Genomic DNA, 18,176 nt, shown 5'->3' on the forward strand with positions numbered 1-18,176 from the left:
TGCTGTGCCCAGCATGTAGTCACCATCTTCCACCTGGGTAGGAGTCTTAGTTTCTACAGAATGCTCAAAGATATACACCAGATCGTTAGTTATGTCCCTTCAGGAGAAACCTTGAGATCCCTGTGACACTACTGCCCTAATGGTTAACTGCTTGAGCCTACTGTTTGGAACTCCTTGAAGGCCTAGAAGCTTTTTTTTTTTCTTCCTACAAACAAGAAACAGGAACACAGAGGTGCTTTTGTACCCAGGAATGCTCCGCTGGGTCCTGGTTGGTTTCAGTATCTTCTTTTCTTTGATACTTCTCAGTCCTGAGAACAGGGGCAGGACAAGAAAAGAAATAAAGCTTTAGATAGAGAGGTTAGTCATAAACCCTATATGAAGCTGGTTTTAGGGAAAGTTTGTCTCCAGATGAACCCCAGGTGAAACTTTTATTCTTATTGCTATCTGGTTTATGTTTACCCAGTGCTTTTTTTTTTTTTTTACCAATTTTTTTGTATTTAGGCTCCTTGGTTCTTATCAGTGAATTCAAGAAGTGAATTGCTAAGTAGAAGATGGTCACATTCTTCTTACTTGTAACTTGTGAGCTGAGTGCCATCTATGAGTATAGTCTTTCTTATATCAACTTATGGGAAGCTTCAGAATACAAGTCCACATTATCCCACTGTTAACTTTTCCATTGCCATGTTCTTGTTATAAAGGTTATTCAAGCAGGAATACCTTATGGTATATAAGTATCTCCAGGTTCTGCTTTGAATGGAATTCTGTTTTCTTACCTTCATACTGATTGTTTGCTTTGAAAGCTGCTTGAGCTAGAATTACTTTGTAGTAGAGAGGAGAATGGTTGGCATAGATCCTAGCTTCTCCAGGGCAGAGGCTATTATGCAGATTTCCCCAGTTCGTCACATTTCAATAAAGCCTTCTTTTCTCCCTTTAACACACACAAAATAGACTGTTAAGGGGGCAGCCAAGATCTGCCCTAAGCCTTGAAGATAAAATAAGGTCGGTGCCACTCTTTTCCCAAAATACCATCAATTGTAGAAGCTCCCATCAATGCTCCCATAAATGGAGGGGAAAAGCAGATCCCTTCTATTGCACAGTGCAGCCTCTGCTATAAATGTACCAAGAAGATTAAAACTACCATAATTAGTTTCCTCAGGCTCAGCTTCAGTTCTTGCTTTCATTATGTAGTTGGAACTTCTTTAATCAGCGTTGCTTTTGGCTGATTGAGCAGTTTACTTTCTTTTAAAGTGTAGCATGTTAGGGCTATCTGCTTGAGTCTGTATTGTGGTTTGTTTTAATGGAATACATAATAAGATATGCTAAATGTGAAAAATATTTCTCATTTCATTGTTGATTTTGCTAATGGAAACAGTCATTATTGAAACAAATTGATAGACGGCATAACTTGCTTAGTCCCAGAGAATTAAGCCTGAATATCATCATATTCACTCACTAATTCACATACTGCTTTTTATGGTTGTCTATTCATATCTTAATTTCATTTTAATGACTGTATATCATGCCAGAGGTGTTTACATACAGACTGCTCCATAAGTATACGTTGCTAGTAAATTCTGAGGTACAGCGGCTTAGAAGTGAAGATTTTTGGATTATATCAGAATTAACGGCCCTATATGAGGAAATAATAAACCTGGAGCTTTTATGAAACTTTGTGAATAGGGAGAAAAGGTTGAATACATGATGAAAAAAGGTGTTTTTTTTTTCCTCCTGACGTCACTTAGTGAGTGTAAACCACTGAAGGCATTTTTTCTGAATTGTTCCTCTTTCCCAGTTAGTTATATAGGGATTTATGGGGAGAAATCTTGAGAGAAAGAGTATAGATTGATTTATATGTGTGCTGTGGTAGTGATTTTATACTTCAGGAGTAAACTGGGTATAAAGAATTTAAAGACTTCTTTTCCTCTGCTGTTAATACCTAGGACAGATTGGTGTCTTCTGTTTGTTGCTTAAGTTATATTCAATAGCAGAAAGAGCCTCTACATATCATTATTAATATTCTTTTATTATAGTATTCTCTGAAGGAATTAAACTTCCTCTAGTAGTATATGTTGGTTGACTTTTTAATGGGAGCGATATAGTATAATAAAAATGAGCAGGTGCAACCACCTAATTAATGGTTATGTAATTTAAGAAAAACCCATAGTGGTCTGCTTTTGAAAAGAAAAACTTGTGTGATATTATATTAAAATACTTGATATAATTATCTGTATGTTAAATTTTCTTTAATTTTCTTTTGAAACTTCCCCCCAACCCCCATTCTCAGATGTTTTGGTTCTCTCTTTGATTGTATGCCACAAACTGAACCTTTGCACATTTATTGAAGATGTTTTCTCAATATTTTTATAAGTGGACTTAAGATTCTTCCCTTACTTACAGTTCTTATTTTTAACATAATTTTGCAAGTAATTTCCATTCCATACAGTCACTTGGGAAAAACTGTCCGTAAACATTTTTCTTTACCTTTTTTAGTGGTTGTCCTAGAGTTTGCAATATATATTTACAACTAATTTAATTAACCTTGAAATAAGACTGTTTTGCTTTACAAATACCTTGTAATAATAAAATAGCACAAATTCCTCCCTTCCTTTCCTTGTCTCTTGTATCATTATGGTCATTCATTTCATTGTAAATAAAGATACACATTCACATCATCATACTTTATTGAATACATTGTTGCTATTATTATTGTAAATAAACTTATCTGTTAAGATTAGATAAAAATAAGAAAACTAAGGAATTCCCTGGTGGTCCTATGGTTAGGATTCTGCACTTCTACTGCAGGGAACACAATCCCTGATAGGGGAACTAAGATTTCCCCACGCCTCTCAGTGCCACTAAAAAAAAGAATAAGAAAAATAAAGTTTTTATTTTACCTTCACTTCTTCTCTCATGGTCTTTTATTCTTTATATAGATTCAAGTTTCTGACCTATTAGCATTTTCCTTCTCTAAAGAACTTCTTTTAATTTGCAAGACATGTATACTAAAAACAAATTCCCTCAAATTTCTGTCAGAGAAAATCTTTGTTTCTTCTTTATTTTTAAAGAATAATTTCACAGGTTACAGAATTCTAGGTGTTAGTTTTCTTTTTCCTTCTAACACTGAATATTTTAGTCCACTCTCTTCTTGCTTACACAGTGTCTGAGGAGAAGTTGGATATAATTTTTATTTTTGCTTATCTGGAGTTAAGAGGACAGTTTTTTATATTTTGGTTAGCCTGTACCTCTAGATGGTGAACTGGGACTTCTCTGGGGGGTCAATGGTGAGGAAACCGCCCTGCAGTAGAGGGGATGCAGGCTCAGCCCCTGGCTGGGGAGCTGAGATGACACGTGCTGCAAAGCACCTCGAGAGCCCACAAGCTCTGGAACCTGAGTGCCACAACTCGAGAATCTGCGCGAAGCAATAGAAGATCGTACATGATACAGTGAAGACCCCACATGCTGCAGCTAAGACCCGATGCAGACAAATATTTAAAACAAAAAACCCAAATACTTCTTGGTGCCCCTTCCCTTCTTAGAGCAGGATGGCTAGAGTGTGCTAGAGTTGGATATTTCCTCCCACCAGATCGATTAGGCTTTGATAAATCCCAGCAGGTTAAGCTCTGGTTAATAGTTTCTCCTGAGGGCAGACATTGTTAGAATGGCCTGGCGTATTTCAAAACGGTTCCTTTCCCCCTCTGCAGGAATTAAGAGGGAATTTTTGTCATTGTGCCAACCTAGTGGAGATCCAGAAGATAAAACTCTTAAAAGTTTGTGGGAATCACAATAATTGAGTTCTCCTGGAGTTTTCAACTCTCAAACCTAGTAAACATTGAGCCTCCAGCAGTTTGTCACTTTAGAGTTCCGGTTTCCCTACCCTAGCACTCACTTGCTCCACCAGGGTTTCTGCTCTGGTAAATGATTCTCCATCAGTCACTTCAGTTTTGGGGCCTGTAGTTTACTCTGTGACCTCACTTCTGTTATGGATACAATTGTTTATTCTTTCCATTTAATTTTTCACATGTTGTTGGGATAGAATGTTAACCTCCATACTTCTCCATAAATGATTTTTTTTTAAAAACCTATTCGATTTTTTAAAAATATATGTTTCATTTATTTATTTAGGCTGCTCCAAGTCTTAGTTGTGGCATGTGGGATCTAGTTCCCTGACCAGGGATTGAACCTGGACCCCCTACATTAAGAGCACAGTCTTATCCACAGGACTACCAGGGAAAAGTGAAAGTCACTCAGTTGTTTCTGATTCTTTGTGACCCCATGGACTATACAGTCCATGGAATTCTTGAGGCCAGAATACTGGAGTGGGTAGCTGTTCTCTCCTCCAGGGGCTCTTCCCACTCCAGGGATTGAACCCAGGTCCCATACATTGCAGGCAGATTCTTTACCAGCTGAGCCACAAAGGAAGCCCAAGAATACTGGTGTGGGTAGCCTAGCCCTTCTCTAATGGATCTTCCCGACCCAGGAATCAAACCGGGATCTCCTGCATTACATGCAGATTCTTTACCAACTGAGCTATCAGGGAAGTCCCTCCATAACTCTTTGATCAACAAACATTGTAATAGAAGTGTGTATGCATGCATGCTCAGTTGATTCAGTCATGTCCAACGCTTTGCGACCCCATGGACTGTATACCATCGGGGTCCTCTGTCCATGGGATTCTCCAGGCAAGAATACTGGAGTGGGTTGCTGTGCCCTCCTCCAGGGCATCTTCCTGGCCTGGGCATTGAACCTGCATTGAGGGCAGATTCTTCACCCACTGAGCCACCTGGAAAGCCCAGAAGTGTTATAATTGGTTTGTAAGAAGATGAAATTGTGAATTTCCATTTATATCTCAGCTTTCATTGCATGCAGAGTAGTTTCAAAATCTTCCATGTACTAAAATGATAGGAGGATCTTTCTGGCACATATCATGTGTAAACGAATATATAAACTCCTAAGGCACATTATTGTTTTAGTGGATTCCAGTAAACTACTTTGAATAAGTTTTCCTATGTTGATATTGTTATCTATAGAGTGTAACTTTAAAGCTTTCCTTTGCTCAAGTGCTCTTTTTTTAACATGTAATAAGGCTGTCCTTTCCTGCTTCATTAAGTACATGACAAGTTAATTTCAGAATCTCTTAATATAGCAAGAATGATGAAAATAGCCTACTGTGTTTCTGTTTACAGACTAGCTCTGTAACTGAAATTCTGTGCTATAATTCTCTAAACACACAACTTGAGTATTTGAACAAAACGTCCTATTCTTGGTTCCAAAATCTTAAGTTATGAGCACATAACCATCACTATGTTTGTTTGTTGTAAGTACCAATTAAATAATAATTTAAGCTATCTTTTCCTTTTTTTGACTTCCCCGTGAAGTCCCCTGAACCACCAGAGAAGTCCCAGTTTATAGTCTATAGAATTTTGCGTTGGGTACAAATTTTTTTTAATGGAAATTCTGTTGTTTTGGTTTGTGAGTTGCAGATACCTTTCATTCAATGATCAAAACAGAATTTTAATTTTATCATCCTGTGCTGTCAAGTATGTCTGATGTGTGAAATACAGAAGTAGCATATTTAATTATGTCATTAACATTTTGTTCTGAGCGGAGTGAGATTTTAGGAACAAGTTTTTCAAGAAAATGTTTTCTCAAAAGGAACTGAGCAAATCTCAAAAATTTTTTGTCATCAACTTAGGGGTTATTGGTAATTTGTAGAAGCACTTCTGAAAGCTTATTCATATATTAGGACTCATGAATCGTCTCCATAAAGACTTTTTTTTTAAGGTTAAAAAAAATATTTATTGGCTGCACTGGGTTTTCTTCACTGCAGCATGCAGGTTCTTTAATTGCAGCATGCAGGATTTTTTTTCTAGTTGAGGCATATGGGATAGTTCCCTGACCAGTGTTGGAACCCAGGCTCCTATGTTGGAACACAAAGTCTTAGGCAACTGGACCACTGGTAAAATCCCCATATAGACATTGTAAGGCTTTTTTTTTTTTTTTTCCTTTTCTTTTCATGGAATGAGAATAACCCTTGTTTTAGATATTTAGTTCTCCTCTAACATTTTCTTCTTTTTATACTATTTACTATGTCCAGATTAAAGTTGAATTATAATGAATAAAGGTGATTTATTTTGGAGTTTATCTCATGAAATTTTGAGCTAAATAGACATTTTTCTTTTAATTAATTTTCACACAATGTAAAGAGTTCCCAAAGAGGAATTTTCTTGAAAGATTCAAGGATTGCTAAGAGTTAAATATTTCACTTAAAGGCTAGTATTAATATGTTTAATGTTGTTTAGCTTAGTGTGCTAAAATTTTAAGAAGATTAGAATTATGACATAAATGTAATTCTTATTGTTCTCTTATATGATTATTTAAGTATTTTTTCATGATCTTTTATTTATTGATTGATTGTACCATGTGGCATGTGGAATCTTAGCTCCTGAACCAAAGATCAGCCCCGTGCCCCCTACAGTGCTGGAAGAATGAAGTCTTAACCACTGGAACACCAGGGAAGTCCCCATGATATCTTTTAAAAGGAGATATTTTTTTTTTATTTTTATAATTTTTTTCATGTCTCCTTGTTTGTAGGTTACCCTTTAATTAGATTCTGTGAATATATTTACAGAGGTTTTATGTATTTTTCTTAATTCTCTTGTACTTCTTGGCAATCACTCATAATATTGGCAAAATATGAAATCCCTTATTTAAAAAACACATATACTTTCTTTTACTAGTGATTTTGAACATTTTTTTCTTGTTCTATTAATCAGTTCTCTTTGAATTGTCTGCCCATATATTTCCTTGTGTTTTATTTTGAGATATTGGAGGGCTTTTTTTTTTATTTTTTAAACTACATCTGAGTCTTTTCCTTTATATATATATATCTTGTTATTAATACCTTTCTCCAAGAAAGATTACCTCAAGATAGAGAAGAACTAAAAATTTGCCTACAATATTCTAAGCCCATTCAAGGTGGGGAGTTGGGACTGGGATTCCTCAAGGTCTGTACCCTCAGTGACCCAGCTCTTAAGAATGGCTCAGAATTGGACATGAAAAACAAGAAAGTTATTTATCATGAAAAGCAACAGGAGGTAGACACAACTAACAGCAGGATTAAATTTTGCAGGAACTTCAAATAATATATTTGTTGGATAAAGAATATAAAGTAAGTTTATTTGAAATGCTTAAAGACTTAAAGAAGAATAAGCCTTTAAAAAATGACCAGGCAGATTTTCAAAAAGAGGCCAATGTCATATATTTTCCAGATATGTAAAACTGTATTTTCTTGATGAAAAATGCATTCATTGACATTTAAAACTCAGTGAATAAGCATCTAATTTAGACACAGCTGTGGAGAGAATAGTAATCCAGAAAATAGCATTGAGAAAATACCACTGTGGGCTTCCGAGATGGCTCAGTGGTAAAGAATCTGCCTGCCAAGCAGGGGACACGGATTCGATCCCTGGGTTGGAAAGATCCCCTAGAGAAGGAAATGGTTACCCAGTATTCTTACCTGGGAGATCCCATATACACAGGAGCCTGATGGATTCCAGCTACGATTCATGGGGTTGCAAAGAGTCAGACACAACTTAGCAAGTAAACAACCACAACCAGTTACCTTATAAAAAGGATGAAGGGTGAAACAACTGTACACGCGCTTGGGAGACAGAGACGTGTAAGCACCCAAGGAGACAGATAGAAGAAAACTACCAGTTGTATAAAAGTGAAATTAGCAGCATCACGTGTAAAACAGTGGGAAAGGGAGAACAAAATGGAAATGAACAAGATTCAAAAGGTTGGGAGTGTGATATATATGAAAAAAAGAAGAAATACAATATATGCGTAACTGATATCTTTAAAGAAGAAGGCAGAAATTTTAAACTGTATCAGTAAAGCATAGAGCCTCTTTGTGAGCCAGGTGAAAGGATCAAATTACCTCCTGAGGATAAAATTCAAGATGTTCTCAAACATCAAAATCCAGAACCAAAGAACAGTGGGGCAAAATCCATAATGTCCTCAAACTGGACAGTTTCATCTATACCAAAATGATAATGACAGACATTTTTGAACATCTCATTCTTCAGGAAATTTTAGAAAGCACCCTTCAATCTTTTTGTTAGCCACAAAGGAATGTAACATGCTTAGTTGCTCAGTTGTGTCCAACTCTTTACGACCCCATGGACTGTAGTCTGCCAGGCTCTTCTGTCCATGGGGATTCTCCAGGCAAGAATAATGCAGTGGGATGCCATGCGCTCCTTCAGGGGATCTTCCCAACCCAGGGATTGAACCCAGGTTTCCCGCATTGCAGACAAATTCTTTACCAGCTGAGTCACCAGGGAAACACAATGTGGAAATGAGAGAGAAAATGCAAGTCATTTTAGTATATACTGATCTCTTCATTTAATATAGTAGGAGTCAGACAATGTCACTTGTTAAAACTGATACTGTAAGAAACTGGTGTCGTAAAAAAATTATATATATATGTCTAATTGGATAGTGAGGTGGCAACAGGAAGAGAATGCTGATTTAATCACTGCTAATAGTGTCAGCAAATATTGAAGGCTAAGTATATTAAAGTTACTCTTTTATACTTCTCTGGAGCACAAGTATACATGTCTCAGACTTTTTAATGTAACAGAAAAATAAGCACATATGTGCCGTTTAAACAAAATGCCAGTCTATGAAAGGTCAAAGTAAAAAATACGGTATAACTGATTCACTTTATAGAAACTAACACAACATTGTAAATCAGTTGTACTCCTATAAAAAAATTTTTTTTAAGTAACAGTATATGATGATGTGCTATTAGTCTATCAGGGACAAATATCACAGGCCAAGTAGTTTAAAATCATGAATTTTATTTTATCATTTACTGACTGTTAGTTTCTGATGAAGGCTTTTTTCCTGGCTTAGGGACAACCGATTTTTCACTGTGTCCTCCCATGGCCAAGTGCAGGTGTCTGCAACCTCCAGGCCACAGACCCGTTACCTCCTGTCTCATTGGCAGCCTTAGATTAGAGATAAAGCGCACAAAAAATGGAATGCGCTTGAATTATCCAGAAACCATCCCCCCCCGCCCCCCCAACCCCGACTCCTGGTGCCAAAATGGTTGGGGACCACTGGCCAAGTGCAGTGAAAGAGATACCTGGGCTCTCTTGCTTGTAAAAGGATATCATTTTCATTGGATTAGGGCCCCAACTTTATGACCTCATTTAACGTTGAGTAAAGGCCTCCTTAAAGGCCCTATCTCTAAGTTCAGTCACATGAGCATTAGGACTTTGACATTTGAATTCGGGGTTATACAATTCAGTCTATAACAGATGGACACTCCCCAAAATTGCACATGTGGTAAACTACCACAAGAAGTAAAAAATAATATCTTCTAATGACAATGCAGAAAAACTAGATTAGTAAAACCAGATAGTGAAAAATTTTATGGTCGTGAACTTAACTAAATCTCAGAATTTCAAGAAAATTAACAAAATAACTCTTAAATTTTTTATTTATTTTTATATTTTTATTTATGTTTTATTTGCTACGTGTGTTTGGCTGTGCTGAGTTTCTGTTGCTGCACAGGCTTTTCTCTCCTTGGGGCAAGTGGGGCTGTTCAGTTGTGGTGTGCAGGCTTCTCATTGTGGTGGCTTCTGGTTGCAGAGCATAGGCTTTAGGGTGCTTGGGCTTCAGTGGTTTTGGCTCCTCGGCTCTAGAGCTCAGGCTCAGTAGTTGTGGCACGTGGGCTTAGTTGCTTTGTGGCATGTGAAATCTTCCTGGACCAGGGATCAAACCCGTCTCCTGCTTTGTCAGTCAGGTTCTTTACCACTGAGCCACCAGGGAAGTCCAACAAAATAACTTTTTATTTTCATGGAAAGCTGTAGTAAAAGGAGCAATACCTTTAAATATTAAAAGAAAATAATAAAAATAAATGGAATAAATCATCCCTCTCTGTAGTTGCCAAGAGAACAGAATCATCCTGAGAAAAGAAGACTGAGAAACCTGAAGGCATAGGTGAACTAGTAGACAGAGGCAGTAACTATCCAAATGGTGGTTCCTCTGGGGAGAAATGAAACATATTCAGCAAGTCTAACCCAGAAATAAAGAAAAATTAGGGAAAACAATATATAAAATATGTAGTGGTAAAAATCTTAATAATTCCAGATACAGTAGAAGTTAAAAGAAAACTGTAAAAAAAAGTCTGCTTAATTATATATGCAAGTAAATGTGAAAAGGAAAAGTGATCTTTGGAAAAAAGATATCTGAGTTCAGAAATCAGAACATTTTAACTGACCAATCACCATAAATATATTAGAGAAGACCCCCAAAAAGCTACTACCCTTGTTAAAAAATGCTGGTCTTAGGTGACTTTGGTTTAATTCTATAAAATCTTTAGGAAAAGATAGTTTCAAAATTAAGTTAAACATTTCAGAGCATAAAAAAGGGAATGTGAGTATAAAATTAATCCTAAAGATTCTTTGGCCGGGAGCTGACTGTGGCTCAGATCATGAACTCCTTATTTCAAAATTCAGACTTAAATTGAAGAAAGTAGGGAAAACCACTAGGCCATTCAGGTATGACCTAAATCAAATCCTTTACGATTATACAGTGGAAGTAACAAATAAATTCAAGGGATTAGGTGTGATAGAGTGCCTGAAGAACTATGGATGGAAGTTTGTAACACTGTATAGGAGGCGGTGATCAAAACCAGCCCCAAGAAAAAGAAATGCAAAAAGGCAAAATGGTTGTCTGAGGAGGCCTTACAAATAGCTGAGAAAAGAAAAGAAGCGAAAGGCAAAGGAGAAAAGGAAAGAAATACCCATTTGAATGCAGAATTCGAAAGAATAACAAGGAGAGATAAAGCCTTCCTGAGTGATCAATGCAGAGAAATAGAGGAAAACAATCGGATAGAGAAGACTGGAGATGTCTTCAAGAAAGTTAGAAATACCAAGGGAACATTTCATGCAAGGATGGGCACAATAAAGGACAGAAATGGTAAGGACCTAACAGAAGCAGAAGATATTACAAAGAGGTGTCAAGAATACAGAGAAGAACTATACAAAAATTATCTTAATGACCCAGGTAACCTATGATGGTGTGATCACTCAACTAGAGCCAGGCATCTTGGAGTGTGAAGTCAAGTGGGCCTTAGGAAGCAACTCTGACCAAAGCTAGTGGAAGTGATGAAATTCTAGCTGAGCTATTTCAAAATAATCCTAAAAGCTGATGCTGTTAAAGTGCTGTACTCAATGTGCCAGCAAATTTGGAAAAACTCAGCAGTGGCCACAGAACTGGAAAAGGTTAGTTTTCATTCCAGGCCCAAAGAATGGCAATGCCAAAGAATGTTCAAACTACCACACAGTTGAACTCACTTCACGTGCTAGCAAGGTAATGCTCAAAATCCTTCAAGCTAGGCTTCAACAGCATGTGAACCGAGAACTTCAGATGTATAAACTGGATTTAGAAAAGGCAGAGGAGCCAGAGATAATATTACCAACATCCGTTGGATCATAGAAAAAGCAAGAGAATTCCAGAAAAGCATCTACTTCTGCTTCATTGACGACGCCAAAGCCTTTTGACTGTGTGGATCACAACAAACTGTGGAAAATTCTTTAAAGAGATAGGAATACCAGACCACCTTATTCTGTCTCCTGTGAAACCCATATGCAGGTCAAGAAGCAACAGTTCAGACCTTACATGGAACAACTGGTTTAATATCGCAGATCCTTTTCAACCTTAGTCATTTGTCTTCTTTTATGCTCTGATTTTCTCCACAGCACATTTCACTATCTGATATTCTGAATGTTTTACCTTTTTATTGCCTCTTGCCATTCTCATGCATTAGAATGAAATTTCTGTATTGAAGGGAAGTTTTTTATCATTGCTGTTATTCCTAGCATTTAAACAGTAGGTGCTTTAAAACTATTTGTTGAAAAACTGAATTTCTGATGAAGCAAGAGTTCAAGATTATATAGTAAATAAAATCAGTAGTGTTTTTGAATACCATCAGTTTAGAGTTAAGAAATGTAACAAAAAATTTATTCACAGAAATAACATTATTTATAAAATATTCAGACATAAACTTGACAGCAAGTGTTTAGGGGCTATATGAATAAAATTATCAATATCTAGTAACACCAATAAGCTTGACTAAATAGATAAATTTACTTTAGTTCTTGTGGAGCCAAAGTTAATGTTGAGATATCTTTTCTCCTATTTTAATATATAAAATTAATGCCACTTGGAGTTTTTCAACGTTTTATATGAACCTCAAGGTCATCTAGAAGTATACATATACAGAAATAACCAGGAAGACTTATGAAAATGTTCTAAAAAGTAATGGTTATGGCTGTACAATTCTGTGAATATACCAAAAACTTGAATTTGTGCTCAGAAAGGGTAAGTTTTATGTTATTGAATTATATCTCAATAAAGTGTTAAATAACCAAGGAATTCCTATAGGATTACAGGAAGTCAAATATTTTTTTAAGTATTCAAACATATTGTAAAGTTATAGTGTCAACATATTATTGTATTAATGGCTCAGGAATAAACATAAATGTGAAAGTGAAGTCACTCAGTCGTGTCTGACCCTTTGCGACCCCATGGCCTGTAGCCTACCAGGCTCCTCTGTCCATGGGATTTTCCAGGTAAGAGTACTGGAATGGTTTGCCATTTCCTTCTCCAGAACATAAATGTAAATGAAGAGAACAGTATGAATATTATCTATAGTGAAACAGATCACCAGCCCAGGTGGGATGCATGAGACAAGTGCTCGGGCCTGGTGCACTGGGAAGACCCAGAAGTATCGGGTGGAGAGGGAGGTGGGAGGGGGGATCGGGATGGGGAATACGTGTAACTCCATGGCTGATTCATGTCAATGTATGACAAAACCCACTGCATGTTGTGAAGTAATTAGCCTCCAACTAATGAAACTAAATGAAAAAAAAATGTAAATGAAGCAAAATGGAGAGTTTAGACCCAAATATAAATAAAAATATGTGATAAATGTATTTTAAGCCCGTGTATATGAAATGAGAAATGGCAAAACTGTTAGAACAATAGACAAAGCCTTTTCAGGTATAAGTTGTTTCCCTACCATAGATTATGTTTTAAAAATCCAAAATAGACAAGTAATTTAAAAGTAAGAATGAAACCATAAAAGCATTCATTGAAAATATGGTGAAGATTGTCATCAATAGGAGGATATGATCGTGTCAGTTATGCTATGAAAACCAAACTATAAAGCTAAAGAGACTATTTTATCCAGTATAATGGTTAAGAGCTTTAGCTCTGAAATCAGACTATGTTTAAAGGATATTTTAATCACTTAATGATTAAGTGACTTTGGTTAGGTGACCTAGTTTCTAAACTATGTTCCCTTGTTTAAAAGTAAATAAATTTAATGAGGATAATTGCATTAACCACATCATATGGTTGGATCAAATGACAGATTATGTGTGGTAGTTAGTACAGTTTTTCATATATTTTTGAATACATTGAACTTCTTTTTAAGAAAAACAATAGGAAGTAGAAAGACAGCCAGTAAACTGAGAGAGAAATGTGCAACATCAGAGAAACAATTATTATTTCAAGAATATTAAAGGCTCTTCTAAATGTGCTGTGCTTAGTCGCTCAGTCGTGTCCAACTCTCTGCGACCCCAAGGACTGCAGCCCACCAGGCTCTTCTGTCCATGGGATTCTCCAGGCAAGAATACTGGAGTGGGTTGCCATTTCCTTCTCCAGCTCTTCTAAATAAGAAATGATAAACTCCACAATTTAGAAAAAGGACATAGGTCAAGAACTTAATCAGCTATTACACTGCTGAAAAAATATACAAGGACTACAAAATCACATAACAAAAAATGTCTTGTTCAGAATACCAGGCAGTAAGTGAAATGTAAATAGAAATGCTTCAAAAGTGTATCTTAAACAGGTTGTGAAATCTTAAACACTGATAATGAGAGTAAAAAAAAAATATTTTCTTTACATTCAGCACATTGACATTTCACAAAAAGAAAACTCACATAGCTTAATGTGAAAATATTACAAGCCATATAAGAATACAAACCAACAGTAGGAAAAAAAAGAGTCAATAGATGAGTATAGCCCTCACAACCAAAGAGCTGGAAATATTGAAACCATCTGAAAGATTTTGAAATGGTTTTTGGGCAAAAAGATAACCATTTGATAAAAACAGGACAATAAGAAGTGGATTTGAAATGAACCAAATAGTAATTAATGTAATGACATTTGAAATGAAAACTCAGTGAGTGTATTGGAACAGTAAATGAGAGAATATTGTTTTCTGGAGATAGATATAACCAAATCACCCAATTGTCAAGGTTTGGGAACATTAAGATTGACATGAATACTGTTAGTCTGATGTTTAATTCAAAATTGTCAGAAGCAAGGTTGTTAGTTGTTAATGCTTCTGCCATAAAGAATATCATAAGTCATAAGATATTATCTTGGGCTACAGATGTAGTGATTATAATACTCTGAATTTTTATAATAAACTTTTTTCCATTAAAAAAGTCTTGATACAGGGCTGTCCTGTTTGTATAATTATTAATTGTATATATCTTTTGCTATGACAAACCTAGACAGCATATTAAAAAGCAGAGACAGGTGTCCGGATTATAGAGATGTATAAAAAAAAAAAAAAAGCAGAGACATTACTTTGCCGACAAAGGTTCGTCTAGTCAAATCTGTGGTTTTTCCAGTAGTCATGTATGGATGTGAGAGATAGACCATAAAGAAGGCTGAGCACCAAAGAATTGATGCTTTTGACTTGTGGTGTTGGAGAAGACTCTTGAGAGTCCCTTGGACTGCAAGGAGATCCAACCAGTCCATCCTAAAGGAAATCAGTCCTGAATATTCATTGGAGGGACTGATGCTGAAGCTGAAGCTCCCAATACTTTGGCCACCTGATGTGAAGAGCAGACTCATTAGAATAGACCCTGATGCTGGGAAAGATTGAAGGCAGGAGGAGAAGGGGACAACACAGAACGAAATGGTTGGATGACATCACCAGCTCAATGGCCATGAGTTTGAGCAAGCTCTGGGAGATGGTGAAGGACAGGGAAGCCTGATGTGCTGCAGTCCATGGGGTTGCAGAGTCAGAAACACCTGAGCAACTAAACAGCAACAACAGATACACCCTTCAACCAAGCAGTTCCACTTTTTGAAGTTAATCTGAAGGAAATAATTGGATGAATAGACATTTATATAATTAGATGTTCATCATCATATTACTTACAATAACAAATAGGCAAGGGACTTTCCTGGTGGTCTAATGGTTGAGAATCTACTTGCCAATACAGCAGACAAAGGTTCTGTCCCTGATCTGGGAAGATTCCCCCATGCTGTGAAGCAGCTAAGCCCTTGTGCCACAACTATTGAGCCAGTGTATAGCCTGCGAGCCACAACTGCTGAGCCCGAGCTCCTAGAGCCTGTGGTCCACAGCAAGAGAACTTACCTCAGCGAGAAGCCTGTGCACTGCAGTAAAGAGTAGCCCCCGCTTGCTGCAACTAGAGAGTGCCCACATGGAGCAACAAAGACCCAGCGCAGCCATGAATAAATAAATCTTTTTTGGGGGAAAAAAGTGTTAGAAGAAGAATTTAAATTAAAAAATAAATAGCCAAAAATTGTTTAAAAAGTAGCCAGTGTGAGTTTGATTTTATTAATTTTGAACTATTATGAAACCATTAAATTGATAGACTGACTCTTGATTTATTTGCATAGAAAGGCATCTTCCTTGCTTTGTTCCAGTGGGATATGAAACCATAATCATTTTTGGTCCCATTTTTAAGAAAGAATGTACATGTGTTTATTTGAGTATATCATGAAGTATCTGAAATGTAAAATTGTTTATCTGTGGATGGTAGTATTTATATTTTCTCTTTTCTAATGAGAATACTTTTATCTTTGTTTTCAAGTTGAAAAAATTATATGCTGGAAATTATATTTTGACACAGTATCTTTTTCATTGGCAAATAATATACTCTTAAAAATGATATCTCTTACCCTTATCAATCCAGTTCAGTCGCTCAGTCCGACTCTTTGTGACCCAATGAGTTGGCAGCATGCCAGGCCTCCCTGTCCATCACCAACTCCCGAAGTTTACCCACACTCATGTCCATTGAAAGGTTGTCGTTTTAAGAGATTCTTAGAATTGTCAGAGAGTAATACCCAGTACCAAATGTAGTTTTCAACATATTCTTTCTCACTCAGTTTATTCAGTGTCAGTATTTGGAAGAAAAAACTCTTTGAAAACAAATTATCTGTGTTTTCTGTTTTATTTTTATTTTTCCCTTCTTTAGTCATAGACCTTTACTAATAGCTACTGTGAAATACTAACTGGTTTAGGATGATTTTAATTAATCTGAGACATTTATTTCTGACAAAGGTGAAAAACCAGATTTCAATATAGTCTTTTAGCAGTTTATGAGAACTGGATTTTTTTACTTTTCTTTTAGGCAGAATTTTTAAAATATCTTATTGAGGTGTAACATAAATGTAACAACTCAGTGAATTTTCACAAATTCAGCCACCCCTTGTAACCAGTATTCAGTTTAACAAATAAAACTTTACCAGCACCCGCTAAGATCTTATGCTTCTTTCTCATTACTACCCCACAGGAGGGGTAATCATTTTCCTGACTTTTATTATCATAATTAGTTGTACCTCTTTGTGAACTTAATATTCAGTATAAATAGAGTTATAGAGTACATAGTTTTATTCTTATTCTGTATCCTTTCAGTCTTGTTTGTGAACATTATCTGTGCATAGTCATAGTTTGTTCATAACAGATTTTTAAAGGTAAGTTATAGCATTTTCGGATACAAATATATTTAAAAATACTTAATAAAGCCTTTTATTAAGCCTTTAGTTTTTAAGTTTTAAAAAGTAACTGTAAAAGTGCAAAATAGAAATATGGTTTTTTTAATAAGATGGAAAGAAAATGTGCTTCTTTAATTAGAAGCTTAATATAATTCAGTTGTATATGAGACTGTCAACAAAGCCAGTTTCCTTTTGGGCAAAATTATGAGAGTCCAGTCCAAAACAAGATAGTTCTCTTAATTCTGAGTTAGTCAAATATTGGTCATATTGTATTTCTTCCCTCATAGATTTTCATTACATTTTAGTTTATTCTTCCAGATATGTACATATTAATATAGCCATATTCCTTTATCCCTTTCTTAAACAGAAGGTTTTCTTATAACAACTGTTGAAATTGTTGCTTTTCCCTTTAATAATACATATTCTAGATCATTCCATAGCTGTGTATCGATATTTCCTTTTCTTCCCCCTGTTTTTTGACACTCCATTGTATAATATATTTTGATTTATTTAGCCAGCCCCCTGTAGGTAATTATTTAGACTTATTTTCAGATTTTGCTATTAAAATAGTGTTACATTTTTAGCCTTTTGCAAACATTAGATTTTTGCCAGTGTGTCTTGGGTGTACCACTGTGTCTTCTGACCTAAAAGTGGGCATAGGAATTAATTAATGTGTGGTACTTTTCTAGCTATAGAATTATACGATTTTTTTTATACAGCACTTTTCCATATATACATGGATTCGGTTTTGAGTTTTCTATCCTGGTCCATTGGATCTTTTGTCTTTTCGTGCACTATACTATTTTTGTGATAGAGGCTTAAAAAAAAGTTAACATTTGATACAGTTATCCCCTTCTTTTTAGATTTTGCTTGGTATTCTTGCTTATATATTTTTCCTAGTGAATGTTAGTAACTTTTCTTATTCCTGAGAGACTCTTGTTTGATGTTTTATTAGGATCATATAAATCTATAAATTTGCTTAGGGAAAATTGTCATCTTTATGTCTTCCTATCCACACACACAGTATGTCTTTACCTTTGTTCAAGTCTTTCATTTGTCATTTATACCTCAATTCTAAAAAATCTTTGCTGAAACATGAAAATAATCTTTGTTGTCCAAAAGTAAAGCATATTGTTGTGTGAAGTGATAAATTCATTTGTAAAGTATATAGTGAGGACTCATGACTTTTATATCAATTTATGTTATGATTTAAAAGTTGCTTCCAACTCTTAAGATTTTATATAAAAACACATTCTAAAGAAAACATGAATATATTGTCTTTTCTTCTCACATGAAGAGAGAACTTGACTGTTCATTCAAGATTATAATAAAGAATG

The 18,176-nt window shown here is 35.7% G+C and overlaps 1 protein-coding gene across 6 annotated transcripts in view; it reads left to right on the plus strand.

Moving 5' to 3' along the window:
* ASH1L (ASH1 like histone lysine methyltransferase) overlaps positions 1 to 18,176 on the plus strand; it is a 201,577-nt gene that overhangs the window by 42,441 nt on the left and 140,960 nt on the right. The gene's annotated exons all lie outside the window — the stretch shown is intronic.

This window comes from Cervus elaphus, chromosome 20 (assembly GCF_910594005.1).
Source record: "Cervus elaphus chromosome 20, mCerEla1.1, whole genome shotgun sequence".
Classification (NCBI taxonomy): domain Eukaryota; kingdom Metazoa; phylum Chordata; class Mammalia; order Artiodactyla; family Cervidae; genus Cervus; species Cervus elaphus.